Source organism: Pelobates fuscus, chromosome 3 (genome assembly GCF_036172605.1).
Source record: "Pelobates fuscus isolate aPelFus1 chromosome 3, aPelFus1.pri, whole genome shotgun sequence".
Lineage (NCBI taxonomy): Eukaryota > Metazoa > Chordata > Amphibia > Anura > Pelobatidae > Pelobates > Pelobates fuscus.
Genome location: NC_086319.1, coordinates 380,150,286 through 380,168,842, shown reverse-complemented (window position 1 = coordinate 380,168,842; position 18,557 = coordinate 380,150,286).

Genomic DNA, 18,557 nt, shown 5'->3' with positions numbered 1-18,557 from the left:
TACAAGCCAGTTATTTAGATGTAACAAAGTCTGTATCTGTTAGATGCGCAACGATTTCTGTGAGTGCCCCATAACGCTGAGAAGGTCATACTGATAAAGGATACAGGAATATGTGATGTCACACCTCACAACTCCAGCAGCAAAATGTATATATATATATATATATATATATATATATAAATTCCTGGTATGTTATTTTCATGGCACGGCACCTCACCCAGTGTTATTAAGTTAGGCAGGTTCTGCTCTGCCCTGATAGACCTGCTCAGCCACTTTATTTGAGAGCAGCTACAGGAATTTGGCACCTCCACTCGCTGAGATATTCTTTCAGATCCTACTTGGTGCTGTCCCACTTCTGCCATTTTAATCCATATCTACTCTTATATTGCCATGTTTAATATATATTTGTCACAGAAAAATGGGAGCTGAAGAATACTGCGTCATGAATGTAGAGAACTCAACCCCTAATCCAAAGCACCTTATCTTGGATTGTCCATTCCTGCTGCAGACACGCTGCTGGCTGACGAGGCCAATGCAGGACAGGCAGGTCCGGCCACAGCAGCTGCAAGGGAGAATCTGGTCTGACTTTGATGCCACAATCTCTGTTTTTTTTTATTTTTAATATCTGCCCTGCGTGCGTTCTTGAAGGAGGAGATAGCCTGATGAATGGTGTGTCTCCAAGTTTTGCGATTGGTGGTTAGAGCAGACCAGCGACGATGGTCAATGTGATAGGCACGAAGTGATTTCTCGAGAGAGAGTCCTTGTACCTTGTAAGCGCCTCTTCAAGCAAGAGTTGTAATAACACTGCACTGAGCACTGCACAATTACATCATTGCACAAAGAACACTCGGATATCTTCACAGAAAATAAAAAAAAATAAAAAAATGTTAGATAAAATAGAAACATTAGAAATACGTTAGTTTTGGGGGTGAGACTTAAACATGGCTTTAGAACTTCATCTCAACTCCTGCACCCCGACCTCGGAGGTACCTAGACAACTTCTACACAACGTTTGAAGTTTTTTTCCACACACCGACTTGTTAATTTTAGGCAAACAGCCTCATCCTGACGAGCGTGACTACACATTCTACTCACACCCCCTCTTCTCTTAGTCAAAGATTAACTAATTTTTTTATGACCCGCTGCCACCTTTCTGAACTCCTCTCCACAACCAGTTGGTCAGACCACATGCCAGTACTGCTCCAAATCACCTCACCACTATTCAAATTTGAGACTAAACAATCCCGTTCTCTTCCAGTGATCCCAGAGACACCCCAGCGGTATGCTAAGGGGTCTTCTCCTGCTGTCTACAGATGCAGAAAAGGTCTTAGATAGCCTGAATTATTATTATTTGCCAAGAAGGAAAAGGATTGCAGGACCCTAGACTTATCTCTTCGATCCGAGTTTTGTACAAGGGCCCCATAGTTTGTGTCTGGGTGAATGGTGCATTTACACAGCCCATTTCTTTACAAAATTGCATGCGACAGGGTTGCCCACTATCCCCTTTGCTCTTCGTCCTTGCCCTTAAACCCTTTAAACCCTTTCTAGAGACTTTTAGGGCAAACCTGGAGATCAAGAGGCGGTGGTGGAAGAGGTGAAGTGTTAGGTGGCAGCTTACGCGGACAATCTCCTGTTTTTTTTTTTTTTTTGTGACCTCCCTCTCAGTTTCTTTAGCGAACTTACTAAGAGCGTTCGCTGCCTATGGCCGATTGACAAAAATGAAAATTAAATACACTAAATCACACATTCTGAATGTATCCCTACCACAATGGCAGGCACTTCTTTTTTTCATTTCCAATGGATTCCAGGATTAAATACTCTAGGATGTGGCTTACTACCAGACATCAGGACATGTTTTCAGAAAACTTAACACCTATTCTGGCCTCCTTTAAACGGAACTTGGGTAAATATATATATGGATAGGGAGAACCCATGTAGTAAAAATTAACCTTGTTCCTCCAGACGATCCCAATTAATCTCCCTCTGCCATTTTTTTCACTGCATTACACTCTATGCTTATTGACTACACAGTAGTGGCAGGAGGCTCCATTAAAGTTTCTCTCAACTAGTTCTACAGAGGTGGCCTATCAGTCCCAAGCATTAAAGCATATTACTTGGTGTGTCACCTACTATGGGTGATGGAATTGTGGACTAAGGAGGGTTCACACAAACAATGAAAGCAGATTGAGTGACAGCGGGTTGGGACCCCTCTTTGATGATATTGTGGCTGTCTATGAGTAGAGGGAGGGAAGTGGCTGCACAGCACTAGACGTTGCTGATTGGCTCATCTGATCTGAAGCCCCCCATTCACAAAACAGAGTTAAAAACGTACACATTTTGTGAATGGGGAGCTACTGATAGGCTAAAAGCGTAAGCCCAGTCCAAGGCTACCTGTTTGAAGCCTTGGACAAAGAAAGGAGATTCAGGGAAGAGTTAACAGGCCTTTTACACCTATAACAGTTTATGCCCTTGATGTAAATCAGCGCCCGTGACTTTTGGCACCATAACAACTTAATTCTATGGTGCCAGTTGCTATGGTGCCAGTGTCCCTTTAACTTTAGAGTATTCTCTACGAATCTGGGTCTCTGCACAAGGGTGCAAGTAAAGGGTTATAACCGGAGGGACATTATTCTGAAACCCAGGAATATTTCAGCATTTAGTAGATAAGCTGCTTTACTACCCACAAGCCTTCCCAAACGTTCCTTGCTCGGTTTATTTAATTCACAAACAAACCCTTTCTTCTGGAAAAGGAATTAGATTTAGACCTGTTACGCAATAAAAACAAAGATACTAAAGAAAAATAAATTGACCAGATTTTCATATGAAGTCTGATTCTTACGTAAAGGGGTCACAACATACAGAACACGCACAAAATTAATCATTGAACTACAAATTGTAGCAAATTAAAATCCGAATAGCAACATTTTCACACAAAACAAAATAAATCAATAAATAGCCGATTGCTACAGACACAGCCTGGATATTTTAGCAATTCACATTTTTTTTTCATAATAATTTAGTGTTTAATAAACACCAAAATATTTGACTATTTTAAGAAAATGTGAATATATTCATTAAAAATGGGGCTTATATAGGAACAAGGTCTTTAGCCTAACTTTTTGGCTGTTTTTTTGTTTATTTTTATCTGTAACTAAACTTTGCGAAGTCCGTTTTCTGTGATTTAAAACAGTTCTGCTTACCATCATTTCCTAGAATTTATTTCTTAAGACTTAAAAGGGACATTCAAGACCTAAAGCACCTCAGTAATTCTTTATGTGTGACGTGTGTTCTCTTTTATTTTCCATTTTACAAAAAGTGAAAATTTAAATAGAAATTTAAATTTTTATCAATTTACCAGGTTACACCCCTCTGGCTGTCAATCAGACAACCGGTAATGTTACTTCCTGGTTTGGTTAGCTCAATGGAGCTAAACTCGATAGACAGCAATTGTCCAGAGCACGTGCCTTGCAAAAACTTCTCATTGAGCGGCATTGGGAAGTCCCTGCTGGTACGGTTTCTTTACTCTGTTAGAATTTCAGCAAGTGAAAGTTGCCTTGTTGGTTATAGTGAGTATTTAATCTTTAGTATGAGCATTCAGGAAGGATGGCCGTAAGAAAAATTAGTATCTTCTTTACCTTGGAAATACCACTGTCAAATAAATTAAACTGCAAATTAAATTACATTTGTTATAGTAATTGAAATGAGCTAAAAACAAAATCAAGAGAAATAGCTTTAAACAAAGTTTATTGAGGAAGTCTGTTTGCCATGTATGATTCCTGCTTTGATACTTCTTGGGAGCCTCTTTAGTTGGAGACATCTGACTTCACCTGTCAATCAGTGGAACCTACTAATCATTAGTGCCTTTTACAGGAAGTTATTTTTGATTCTGAGAGCACACCAGTGTTTACGTAATCTGCACTCTTTTTTGACATTGTGACGGAACGTCTGGCACACCGACCGGGTACCTCCGTCAATTGCTGCTTCCTCGTACTTACAAGCACCATAAGCACTGCACTGGAACACCATAACCCCCGTAAACCCTACACACCGCCGCAGCTTGGTTGGGGTCTCACTGTCCTCCACCCACCCTGGACCCAAGACCAGGATCCAGCTTGCAGTGGGCAGACCTCTCCTCAGAGAGTGTAGCAGGGTGCTCTTATAAGAGCAAGTGTTGTGATCCAAGGGAGTATAGTGATCATAGCAATCCCCAGAGTGTGAATATAGCTCTCCAATCCCCCAAATATGAGCCTAGACTTCATGAAGGGAAAAACAAATCTCATTTAATGGTGGCCACAACTATCATTTAATGAAAGTCCCCATGCAAGGGGCACTCCCCCCGGGACCGGAGAGTAAACCACAGTAGAAATAAATACACAATCACATTGGCTCTCAGTAACACTCCCATACAAACTCTGATAATCGTACATAATTCACATGAACAGAGCCTTGTAAAGTGCATTGGGCAAGGTATATAGCAGGCCCATAGTCCTGAGGCAAGAGGCTGGCCAGCGGGCCGTTCCAAGAACCCATGTCAAAGTTCAGTTCGTCACAGACATTCTATTAGTTAAAGTGTTGGGCTAATAACAGTCAGTATGAGAGTGTCCTGCACTTGGTATGCCAGAGTCCTCTAACTGATGGGCTGCGGAGGACTCTTGTTTAGCATCAAAACATTGAATGTGGTTTAACGATGACTGGAAGGATGGTGCTAGGCGACTCAAGATACTATAACAACTTCAAAAAGATGATTCAGTTACAGTGTGCAAAATGTCCCTTTCAAAACCTCACCCTGCCTATATCATGCCTTCAGTTCAACCCTGAACTATAGATACAGTATCTCACAAAAGTGATAACACCCCTCACATTTTTGTAAATATTTTATTATATCTTTTCATGTGACAACACTGAAGAAATAACACTCTGCTAGAATGTAAAGTAGTAAGTGTACAGCCTGTATAGCAGTGTAAATTTGCTGTCCCCTCAAAATAACTCAACACACAGCCATTAATGTCTAAACCATTGGCAACAAAAGTGAGTACAGCCCTAAGTGGAAATGTCCAAACTGGGCCCAAAGTGTCACTATTTTGTGAGGCCACCATTATGTTCCAGCACTCCCTTAACCCTCACGGGCATGGCGTTCACCAGAGCTTCACAGGTTGCCATGGGATGTGATACTTCAGCAAAACTTCATTTGGAACACAACTGCAGATAAATAACACATTTTATACTGTCATTAAAATATAATTTATTGAAATGAAGCAATCTTCTGTAGCAATATGATTTGAAAATAATAAAGCATAAGGAAAGTTAAATCCTGCTTGGAATTGCTTTAACAGACATAGCATTCAGTATAAATAAATAAACAAGGTAACTCCTTAATTAGGAAAATATAATACAGTCCATTAGACATCAATTAGGAATAGGAGAAAAGCAATTCTTTTAGAAATATATTAGAGTTTTTTAGATTCTGAATTAAATTAAGAAAGTATTAGCTGAAGAGTAACTGAATCCCAGAGGGCAGACAAGTCTTCCATTTATCCTACCTAGTAACTTAGGTATCATCCAATAGTAAATCTCCTTAACTGAAGAATTTAACTGTATTCCCGTGGATAATGAGAATGGAAGTCCTTTGCAACTGTTAATGAAGATTTAGGATGCCGGCAGTATACGTGTCAGGGGTCCGCGGGCGGCTAGGAGGGGAGGCTGCTCGCAGCTCGCAGCACTCACCCTCAGTCCATCGCCGCCCGTGGTCTCCCCTCCTCCTACCTGTCGGCGAGCGGATTCTCCTCTCCGCCGCTCGCCGCTCGCATCCTTCACGCCTCCCAGCGGCAGCATGTATAACGCTGCACGCTGGAAGGTCGTTAATTTATGCAAACGCCGGGGTCACGTGAGTGACCCGGCGTTAAAGCAACAGTACCACAATCACAGTGGGAGGCTTAGATATCTCCCACGTGTGATTGTTAATTCTGATTGGAAGTTATCCAATCACAATTAAACCTAGGGTATTTATACTTACCTTTCCTGTCCCTCCCTGCCCTGTTGTGGTCTTTGCTGTATAGTATTGATTCTGAACTTGTGATTTCTGGTTACGTACTCTCTGGCTTGTTAATCTGACTTTGTGACTTTCTCCTACCCTTTGACCTCGGCTTGTTTATCGTTATCCTGTCTTCTGGTTCCCCTGACTCGGCTTGTCTCCTGTCTCTATTCTGTGTGTGCTTAGACCGGCCACTCTAAGGTCCGGTATGGCACCTTTTCTGTGTGTGTGTGTCTGTTAGCGTGTTGGGTTCCCGGAATCGTGACATTATAACAGGGCCATTATGGAACCTGCTGACATTCCACAGCTCCTAGTTAATCAGGAGGCTAGAATGGATGGTTTAGACCCTCGTATGGATCAGTTTGCCCAGGCTTTACAAACCATACTGGCTCGTACTGCCCACTTGCAACCTGCCGTTCCGGAAGTTGTTGCTGCTGGGCCAGAACCCAGTCCTGATCCAGCAACTGCTCCTGCTCACGTGGTTCACATGACGCCACCTCAGCGCTATAGCGGTGATCCAGCATCGTGCCGTGGTTTCCTCAACCAAATTGATATTCATTTGGTGATGAATCCGCGTTCCTACCCTACTGACAGAACCAAAATTGCTTTTCTGATCAACCATTTGTCAGGGAAAGCTCTCGCATGGGCCAGCCCCATGTGGGAGAACACGTCCCCAATGTCCTTTGCAGACTTTCTAACAGCTTTCAAACGTACGTTTGATCAGCCCGGCCGGGTTGCTTCTGCTGGCAAAGCTCTGCTTAGGATCCGACAGGGCAGTAGATCAGTAGCGGATTATACCATTGAATTCCGCACTCTGGCAGCTGAAGTGGTTTGGAATAACGACTCTCTCGTAACAGCTTTTCAGGAGGGTTTCGCCGCTTACATATTAGACGAAATAGCATCCAGGGAACTGCCTGTTCTTTTGGATGATGTAATAGATTATATCATTCTAATTGACAACCGTATAAGAGAGAGGCGTAGTCAAAGAAGGATGAATACACAGGGGTTACCTGCTTTACCCAGTACTGCACTGCTAGCATTACCTCCCCCTAATCAACCACCTCCCGAACCCATGCGATTAGGTGCTGTAGGCTTATCTGAAGCTGAAAGAACGTACCGCAGAAGGGAGGGCTTGTGCCTTTATTGTGGTAAGAGGGGGCATCTCCGAAGTAACTGTCCTAGTTTACAGGGAAACTACAGCACCTAAGGCCTAGAGAGGGGTCGGCCTCGGGTGTTATGGTTTTTTCCCCTCATGTGTCCATCTCCAGACCATTCATTACGGTTACTCTTTTGGTCAATCAAACCACGGTTACAACTAAAGCCTTGATCGATTCAGGTGCTGCAGATAGCTTTATCGATGAGAACTTTTCTAAAACCGCAGCCTTGAATCTGATCCAAAAGGCCACACCCTTGGCCGTTGAGGCCATAGATGGTAGACCACTTGAGAAACCTCTGGTGACCCATGAGACCCAAGAAATGGTTATGGCCGTGAGTGCCTTACACAAAGAAAGGATAGCCTTCCAAATAATTGACTCCCCTACAGCTCCCATCATACTGGGCTTCCCCTGGTTAGTTAAGCATAACCCGGTACTTGATTGGGGTTGTTTGGATATACTCTCCTGGGGGGAATCCTGTCAACAAGACTGTATGGTCCGTTTACGTCCCGTTTGTTTACTCAATGTGCCTACAGCTAAACCACTTTCTGTTTCTGTCCCTCCTGTGTATGCAGACCTCGCATTGGTCTTTGAAAAAAGGGAAGCTGATAGACAACCCCCACACCGGGATTATGATTGTGCCATAAACTTGTTGCCTGGAACGATGCCTCCTAGGGGCAAGGTCTACCCGCTTTCTGAGAAAGAAAACCAGGTCATGGAGGAGTACATACAAGAATCCTTACGTAAAGGTTTTATCAGAAGGTCCTCCTCTCCGGCTGGTGCTGGTTTCTTTTTTGTTGCCAAGAAAGAGGGCGATTTAAGGCCATGTGTAGACTATAGAGGCCTGAATAATATAACAGTTAAAAATGCTTATCCTATCCCTCTCATTACTGAGTTGTTTGACCGTGTCAAAGGTTCTAGATTTTTTACCAAACTAGACCTCAGGGGGGCTTATAACTTGGTTCGTATAAAAGAAAACGATGAATGGAAGACAGCGTTCAATACACGCAGTGGGCATTACGAGTATCTAGTTATGCCTTTCGGACTGTGTAATGCTCCTGCTGTCTTTCAGGACCTCATAAATGATGTCCTTAGAGATTTACTACACGTCTGTGCCGTGGTCTATCTCGATGATATACTTGTATTTTCTCCTGATCTGGAGTCTCATCATGCCCATGTGAGGAAGGTACTTAAGAGATTGCTACAAAATGGGCTTTTTTTGTAAATTGGAGAAATGTTTATTCGACCAAAAATCAGTACAATTCCTAGGGTACATCATTTCTGAACAGGGGTTCAGCATGGATCCTTCAAAATTAGAAGCCATGTTGTCTTGGCCTCTTCCTCAAGGCCTTAAGGCAATACAGCGATTTATAGGCTTTGCCAATTATTATCGCAGGTTTATTAAAAACTTTTCATCAGTCATTTCTCCTATCACTAAACTGACTAAAAAGGGTTTGCACCCCAGGGTTTGGACTCCTGAAGCCATTAAAGCCTTTGAGACTCTCAAAAAGGCATTTGCCACTGCCCCTGTGCTACACCATCCCGATCCTTCCCTTCCCTTTGTAATGGAAGTAGACGCTTCAGAATCAGGTGTGGGAGCTGTATTATCACAAAGACTATACTATAACGAACCCCTCCATCACTGTTGTTACTGTTCTAAAAAATTATCTGATTCGGAAAAGAATTACGACGTCGGGAACAGGGAACTATTAGCTATTGTGATGGCTTTTAAAGAGTGGAGATACTTATTAGAAGGAGCCAGACACGAAATCCTGGTTATAACTGATCATAAGAATCTCTCCTATATAGCTGATGCTAAAAGGTTGTCCTCTCGTCAAGCCAGAAGGTCCTTATTTCTTTCACGCTTTCAGTTCATTATCACATATAGGCCTGGGTACCGTAATGTCAAGGCTGATGCTATCTCCCGACAATACGAACCTTTGGAGTCTATTGCCCCCGCTCCTGAACCCATTGTACCCACGTCTAAGATAATAGCCGCTAACCGTTTGGTTATTTCGTCCCTTTTCCTGGATGGTATCAAGGCATACCAAACCCAAGCACCCTCTGAGACACCTGTTGATAGATTATACGTGAAAGAAAAAGATAGAAAGAAATTGTTAGTTTTATTTCACACCGCCAAAACGGCTGGTCACCCAGGTATTACCAAAACATACAAGGGTCTCCTTCAACAATTTTGGTGGCCTTCACTTAAGCAAGACGTAGTGGATTATGTGATGGCTTGTCGTGTTTGTGCACAGTGTAAGTTCCCTACTGTTAAACCCCCGGGCCTCCTGATGCCTCTATCCGTACCCAAGAAACCACTTATCCATGGACTTTATTGTGGATCTTCCTTCATCCGATGGAATGACAGTAATTTTGACTGTGACTGATAGGTTCTCTAAGATGGCACACTTTATTCCACTCAAAAAACTACTTTCTGCGGTTCAGTTGGCTCGGGTGTTTGCCAACGAGGTTTTCCGCTTGCATGGTATACCACAGGATATCGTATCCGACAGGGGTCCTCAATTTGTCTCTCGGTTTTGGAGGGGCTTTTGTGCTGAGATGGGGATTTCCTTGTCATTTACCTCCTCCTATCATCCACAATCCAATGGAGCTGCCGAACGGGCGAATCAATCTGTGGAGTTGTATTTACGCTGCTTCACGAATGCACACCAGGACAACTGGTCTCATCTTCTTCCCTGGGCTGAGTTCGCCAGGAACACTGTGACACATTCGTCTACTGGCTTAAGTCCTTTTATGGTTGCTTATGGGTTCCAACCCTCTGTCCTTCCCGGTGTATTCTCCGACAAGGGAATGCCCGCTTTGGACGAGCACCTCACCTCCTTACGGAAGATGTGGGATCAGGTCCATGTTGCTCTCTCTCGTGCAGCAGTTGCTCAGAAGAGATTCGCTGATCGCCGTAGGTGTGCGGCTCCTACTTATGCTCCGGGTGATAGGGTTTGGTTGTCCTCTAAGAATCTCCGCCTCAGGGTCCCCTCGATGAAATTCGCACCCAGGTTCCTTGACCCCTACAAGGTATTGCGTAGGGTCAATCCTGTGTCCTACTCCCTGGCCTTACCTCCTTCCATGCGTATTCCTAACACTTTTCACACCTCCCTTTTGAAGCCCCTGCTCTGTAATCGATTCTCTGGTCCTCTCAGGCGTCCGGATTCCCTCCGCGCTGTCTCTAGTGACGTGTACGAAGTGGCTGCCCTGCTTGATTCTCGTTTTTCTCGGGGTCGCTTGCAGTATCTGGTTGACTGGAAGGGATACGGCCCTGAGGAGCGATCCTGGGTTTCTGCCTCTGACGTGAACGCGCCCTCTTTGGTCCGCTCCTTTCATGCGCGGTTTCCTTTGAAGCCTTCGGCTTCCCACCCGTTGGGCGGTGCTCGAGGTGGGGGTTATGTCAGGGGTCCGCGGGCGGCTAGGAGGGGAGGTTGCTCGCAACTTGCAGCACTCACCCTCAGTCCATCGCCGCCCGCGGTCTCCCCTCCTCCTACCTGTCGGCGAGCGGCGTCTCCTCTCCGCCGCTCGCATCCTTCACGCCTCCCAGGAGCAGCATGTATAACGCTGCACGCTGGAAGGTAGTTAATTTGAGTAGTTGACCCGGCGTTAAAGCAACAGTACCACAATCACAGTGGGAGGCTTAGATATCTCCCACGTGTGATTGTTAATTCTGATTGGAAGTTATCCAATCAGAATTAAACCTAGGGTATTTATACTTACCTTTCCTGTTCCTCCCTGCCCTGTTGTGGTCTTTGCTGTATAGTATTGATTCTGAACTTGTGATTTCTGATTACGTACTCTCTGGCTTGTTAAACTGACTTTGTGACTTTCTCCTACCCCTTTGACCTCGGCTTGTTTATCGTTATCCTGTCTTCTGGTTCCCCTGACTCGGCTTGTCTCCTGACTATTCTGTGTGTGCTTAGCCCGGCCACTCTAAGGTCCGGTACGGCACCTTTTCTGTGTGTGTGTGTCTGTTAGCGTGTTGGGTTCCCGGAATCGTGACAATACGGAGGATTTGTAGGATTTCGTGGTCAATTCTGATCTGAGTCTGGGAGTGGAGAAGTCAGCGTAGTCAGGATCAGGTAGAAGAGGTTCGGAACACAGGTGATCAATAAAAGGGTACTCTCTCAGCAGATAGCAAGCAAGTATCAAAGTGACAAATTGATTGAGCACCTGAAATCAGGTGCAGTCTTTTAACACAGGAATGGATGACATCACAAGCAGTGGTGTATTTACAGTGAGGCTGTCAAGGCCTTTGCCTTGGGTGGCACTTTCAGGGGGGGAGGCAAAAAAAGCCGCCCCACCAGTTGCCCTGGCAAATGCCTTGCCAGCCTCTTGTCTTGTCCTGCCAAACCTCCTGACCGCCCGCCTGCCCGCTAAGTGGCAGCCAGCCCCACTGGACCACACAGAAAAATCCACTCCAGTACTCCCAAAGGTAGGAGGCTGGGTGGACCGTGGATCGAAACTTAATTTTTTTTTTAAATTGTGTGTTAGTGTGTGTGTCTGTTGGTGATTGTTGTTGTGTGTCTGTTGGTGACTGTGAGTCTCCTAGTGAGAGTGTGTCTTAGTTTTAGTGTGTCTGTTAGTCAGTGTGTGTGTCTGTGAGTTTTAATGTTTGTTAGTGAGCTTTAGTGTGTCTGTTAGTGAGTGTGTCTGTTAGTGAGTGTTAGTGTGTGTCTATTACAATATTATGAGATGGGGGGATTTAACTGTAAATAGGACAATTACAAGAAAACAGCAAAATTACACTGTTTTACAGGCTGTACACTCAAAACTTTACAGTGTAGCAGAGTGTCATTTCTTAAGTGATGTCACATGAAAAGAATATAATAAAATATATAAATATGCAAATCCACATTGCCCGCACTTGATAAAAGTCCAGTGGGACTGAAACGTCGACACTCTGTATCCAAAGATTTGATGCTTAAATAAAAAGCACTATTTGAAATACATTTTGAGTCCTTTGAGCGTTCTCCATCTCAAGATATCATACATATTTAAGCCGGGGATTGCACAAAGGCAACAACAAGATCAGGAACCGTGAATGCGGGACATGTGGATTTGTGTGTATATATATATATATATATATATATATATATATATATACAGCCTTACCTATACAACTCCTGCTGCATTACTTGCTGTACTAAACCCACACTATCTATATTAAAGGACCACTCTAGGCACCCAGACCACTTCAGCTTAATGAAGTGGTCTGGGTGCCAGGTCCAGCTAGGGTTAACTATTTTTTTTATAAACATAGCAGTTTCAGAGAAACTGCTATGTTTATCAATTAGTTAAGCCTTCCCCTTTTTCCTCTAGTGGCTGTCTCACTGACAGCTGCTAGAGGCGCTTGCGTGATTCTCACTGTGAAAATCACAGTGAGAGCACGCAAGCGTCCATAGGAAAGCATTATGAATGCTTTCCTATGCGACCGGCTGAATGCGCGCGCAGCTCTTGCCGCGCGTGCGCATTCAGCCGACGGGGAGGAACGGAGGCGGAGAGGAGGAGGAGAGCTCCCCGCCCAGCGCTGGAAAAAGGTACGTTTTAACCCTTTTCCCCTTTCCAGAGCCGGGCGGGAGGGGGTCCCTGAGGGTGGGGGCACCCTCAGGGCACTCTAGTGCCAGGAAAACGAGTATGCTTTCCTGGCACTAGAGTGGTCCTTTAATTCTGTACCTGCAGAATTAAACGTGCACCTGGTCACAAAGTAAACCTCCCACACTGTGCTGCGTCGCTATGAAGTGGTTATGGTGACACTGTACTATATCCTTTATTGTTTGAATGGTGTTATGGAAAACACTTATCTGTGTAAAGCATCTTATTTCATTTATTTGATTTTTTTTTACACACACAAAAAAAGACACCTAAGCACCAATATACACATATTTACTCCAGAATTTGAACCTATGTCACTGTCTCTTTCTTGAGTGAGAATCATTAATTGGGATTTGCATGAACCTATAGATCTCTATATAAGTCCAGGTAAAAACTCCTTGATTTATCCAGATTTGAAGTGGGTACGAAGGACTCTGTACTCATTCTGAATTATTCACTAAAGTGAGCATTGTAGATCATTTTAAGAGATTCAACGTGGACTTCAGGTTAAAATTAGTACATTGTCCATTTGTTCAGCTACTTTGGCTACAATTGAAATGCACTTTGATTTCTCCACAATTCCCATTTAAATTAATTACCCAGATGGAGTATTTGAGGTCAACAGAGCAGAGGAATTAACACAAAGGAGCTTATTCAATAATCGTGAACTGCAGATAATTGACAAAGGAACAAACACAACAGTCCAAAATAGCTGAGCTGGAAAACGGATAGAGTTTTAGAATGTTTCCTTTTTTTACTATTTTGGTCTGAAATGTGCTATTAGTTTTGTCGTTGAATTCTTTCAAACTGACTGTCAGAAACCTTGTGCTACGTAAACCACAATAAATCCACTCAATTGGTTAAACACTTCTAGGGTCTGAAAAAGTGTTTTCTTGTAGCTATAGCCCACGTAACAGGGATTTTCAACTCACAATTCCTGATTCTTAATGAATTACCTAATGATTGCTGCATCCGTTTTCTCACAGCCAGCCGAAGGACAGAAAGGGTTTTATATATATATATATATATATACATTGAAGTGACAGCCAGCTACGTCCAATGTATGACAATGTATGGCCTTTAACACAGTAGCTCACGTTACATTTGAGGTATGATTGTCATTTAAAATTTCAGATTGGACCAGGGGACAAACTGAGGAGAGAAGTTGTGTCAGTGGACTGAGTAGCAGTTGTTATTGCTGCAAATTATTCCTTAGGGGAAAAAAAAAAAAATCACATCGCTCACAGCTTTAAACAAAAAATGTGTTAGGGGATATTTACTAAACGATTAATTAATTGTCAAAAGGGCAAAAATGAAAAACCAGTGTATAGAATATATTCACTAAACTGCAAATTCGGGTACACTAAAAACTCATACGCCAAATAAAGACCTTAAAAAAAATAAAAACAAAAAATAATTCACCACAGTTCACTCACTTAGTGAATAAACTCTTTGACATTTATAATAAATCTAACTAATTGTGCCGAGCATGTCTGACGACGTTTACAATATCACCCATTTGCAGTGAGATTTCCCTTTAAACACCTTATGCTGGAGGCATTGTAAAAGCACTTGTCACAGGACTCTTACACATTCCAGTCAAGCTGTATCCTGTCACATCAGATTGTGTCTCTTTATACTGGTTGATCATGTCTGGGTATTGCCCCAGGACCTGTAAGTCTGGATACCGAACGGTATCTTGTGGAGAGTTTGGTTTTGAAATATCGCATTTCCTTACCATAATGCCAGCGTTGAAATGGCAATGCATTCACGACATAATTCCAGGAATGGAACACAATACACCAGAGCACTGCTGTTAGTGATATTTATTTAGAATAACCTGGATACTCAAGATGTCATAGGCTGCAAATCATATCATTCTTTCAGCCAGGTGAAAAATGCACAAATAAATTAGGCCTGGTGATTTAAAAAACAAACAAAAAAACAACAGTTTAGTAGATGCACCACCAAAGAAAACATGCATGTATTTTCCCCCCGCATTTGTTGTTTGGGATGGTTGGGGGGGTGGGAGGGAAATATAATAAACAGCTTGCAAAAGCTGCTGATCTGCTGTCTGTAGCCTTAGTAAGCCCTCCCCTCTGTTCATGACACAGACTTTTAGTCTGTGCTGAGGAATGCACCAATCAGAGGATTCTCATTGAGAAGTCTGTACATGAGCCACAAGCTCATGATTGCAGATCTCCTATGCTTCTCAAGGAGCTGTAGTATAACTCATCGAAAAGGGGGTTTAGGCAGGCAAGCGTTAGCCCATTGCCCATTGTGGAGCAGAGAGAACGGAAGTGGAAGAAAACCTCCTTGGCTGTCTGAGTGACAGCCCTTAATGGAAGTACCTCCGGTGCAGGCGATGTGCTGCACACTAAAGGGGCCCATGCACTTAGGGCTACCAGATGGACATGTGTCTTCAAGGGTCCAGTCGCGCTCTGCAGTCCTTTAACTGGGCCTTAATAATAGCAGGAATGGGAGGAAGTGAGAGTCACTTCCTCCCAGAAAACACCAAGCGCTCACGAGGAGACCGCCAAGAGGGGGGTAGTGCGGACTGGGAGAGCTTCTGACTTCCAACAGCTTCAGCCAGCAGACTGAACCCCATGGAAGCTAGTTGAACAGTAATTATCCTCATGGCTTTCTCGGAACCTGAGTCTACGTTTATCAACATATACCTTATGTGAGATGCATTGAAATGGTTTCCTACAGGAGCAGGCCCAATACCAAAGACTTTCAGAGCCACACTGGCACATCTCAAGAAAGCTAAAGAACCAAGCACGCCCACTCCCTATTCAATTCCCTAAGACAATTCCAAACTAGAATTGTCACCATGGTTACCATATCCACCACATTCTCCTGACACATGGAATTCCATCATGTTAATGGGAGGCATGTCCAATTTATATCCTGCTTGATTCCTCAATGACTAATCACATGATTTCCTTTGTAAAGCATGTCAATTCCACAACCAGCTGGGAATCACTTTTCATGTGTTGCCTTTTTATACGTATAAGTTTTACATTCCCAGAAAATACGTTGTATCTGGCAGTGACAAGCATAGCTAAGATAGACATGTTTTACACTGACGCACTTTACGCCATGGCAGAGTAGTGTTACCTGTAAAAATCCTTTCTTCCCTTCCTGAAACATGTTGATGTTTGGGGGATTTAAGTGTCTCCAGAACTCATGGTAGATTAAAGTTTAATCTTAGCTCTTCGCCTACCTACAGCAGTCTGGGTGAATAACCTGTAGACTTTGATTTGTTTACCTACCTGTCTGGCCATTCACTGTGAAATTCCCTTCCTGATATTCATTGATGTAAGGATTTACTTTTAGTTTTCAGATCATATACTTGGTTATTCTAGCGATTCCCCTTGATGTGACGTTGTCGGATGAAAGTGAGATTAAATAGGGCTTTGAGTGTCTCCACGCCAGAGCATAACACCATACAAAATGGACAGTGTGTAATAACAACACAGAATGGATTAATGAAGGGGTAGCCAACCTTCAGCATTCTAGATTTGTGGAATACATCTCCACTATAGGCACGGAGATCACTTCATCTTGAGGTAGTCTGGAAGCAACATTGCCCCATCCCCCCCTTTACACCCTGCAAGTGAAAACATTGCCTATCATATCAGAGTTTTGACCGAAATAAAAAAGTAAAATTCTGTTATCTCTATCAGATGGTCTGCGCATGTGCACTAACCTCCCAATTCTTTGCTAGGGGAAAACATTGGATTGGCTGAAATCATCAATCTTGACCTCAGCCATGGAGGCAGGGCCAGCTGTGTAGACCCACAAAGAAGAAAAAGGTAAGTCAAACTACTTTTTTTCCCCCTGCTGCTGAGGGCCAGGGACCTATACAAACTATAGCGTAAGAAACACATATTTGCATTCCTGACACTATAATGTTCCTTTAATCTTTGCCAGCTTCATGGCTGTAATAGCATTAAGGGAAATGTAGTCCACAATATCTGCCAAAGGTTGCCTGCCCCATGACTAGTGAAGTCAGCGAGCCTTTAGAATTCGTTCACTGCATATTATATTACTTGAAAAGCTTTATTTAAAATAAGATGCTAATATTGGTGCAAGATATGTTTTACTTCCATCTACCTAGTGCATGTAAAACATTCAATTGAGATTAATCATATTAGCAAGCATTTTTTTTGTTTTAAAAAGTCACTTCCAGCTGTCATTGAACTACATTTCCCAGAATTCTCTACCATTCATTATCTGGCACTCAAACACTAGTCTAGCATGTCCCTTGTTCTGCATCAAAGAAACTCCCCCGTTATGGCCAAGACCCCCTCCTCTCCCAAGCAGCCATTGTAAGGAGGAACAGACTCTGTTTTCTACTTTGTCTTTCATAAAATGCAGCAAATATGGCAAAAAGCAGAGGTTTAGTAAGCTTTTGTTTCCGTTTGTGCAATAAGTTGGTGTAAAAAATGGTTTTATGATAAATTACTTTTTTTATTTATAAAAAAAAATAAACTACCATCATTCATGACATCAAGCAATATGTTCCAGATCAGCCCCACTCTCTGACCAATTCCAGCCTCACTTAAAAACAAGAGAACCCTTCAAAGTTTGGGAGGTATATGTATAGGAGGTAAGAAAAAATGGCGCGAGGATTGGACATGTGGATGCAAATTTAGGGAGAGACATGTAGCAGTCACCACGGAAACCAATGGAATGTTCATGATAATTGACCCAGTTAATTACAGCGCCCTGACGTTATTTTGCAATGAATCCAGTCTGCTTAGGATGACATTATTCAGATAGAATCTTGAACGTGTGTGACTCGTCTTGATGAGCGCGTTGCTCAAAGGGCAATCAAGGCCAGTATGTCATCAATGGCCACTGTCACATTCCGGTACTTTTATTTATATACGTGTGTGTAAAAAACAGATATCCGTATCTTGTAATAGCTTTTTTATTGGACTAACAAATATATAAATAAATATGTAATATGTGCTCTTTCTGGCAAAAATGGCGCCTACAACAAAGTACTTTTTACTAGAATGAAAAGTAAGAAGTATTTCTTTGCCACTGAGTGTACATTGTCCATACAATTATTAAACAATAGCCGGATTTTTACAGTTGCCATGTTTCAAGGCTAAACACAGGCTTGCTCATTTTATTCACAGATTTTCCTGCGTATTTGAGGACCTTGAGCAGTGCTGGGCAGTTATTCTGATTATATTACATTATATCACATTTCTACGTTGGCTGCTTGAACTGTTTCTTTTTATTTAAAATGCTCTACAGTGATAAAACATGTTGTTGTGTTATGTGTATCACAGAGCTCCACAAACATAAAATTACAGAGTGTCTAATTTAAGCATTAGTGACTATTATTAAAATAATTTGGTCCTGTTGTGAATGACAGTGACATGTTTTATATTGTAATTAGGTTTATATAAGGCGATCTAGTCACTGGACCAGTTTTGCATGTCAAAATATTGGAAGGTAAGTCAGGGACACATTCTTCTCCCTTTGAATATTGGTATCGAGATATTGGATGCACAGTAATGTGGGGTGTCTCTGAGTGTATAACAGAGCTCCACTGCAATAGAATTAACTTTAATGTGTTGTGTACCACAGAGCTCCACTGCAAAAACAAAAAAACCTCACAGATATGCACAATGTGTATGAGTATATCACAGAGCTCCATTTCGATAATGCTCCCAGTAGTCAGTAATGTATAGTGTATCAGAGCTCCATTGCAAAAAAAATCAAAAAACAAAAAAACTAACTCACAGAAA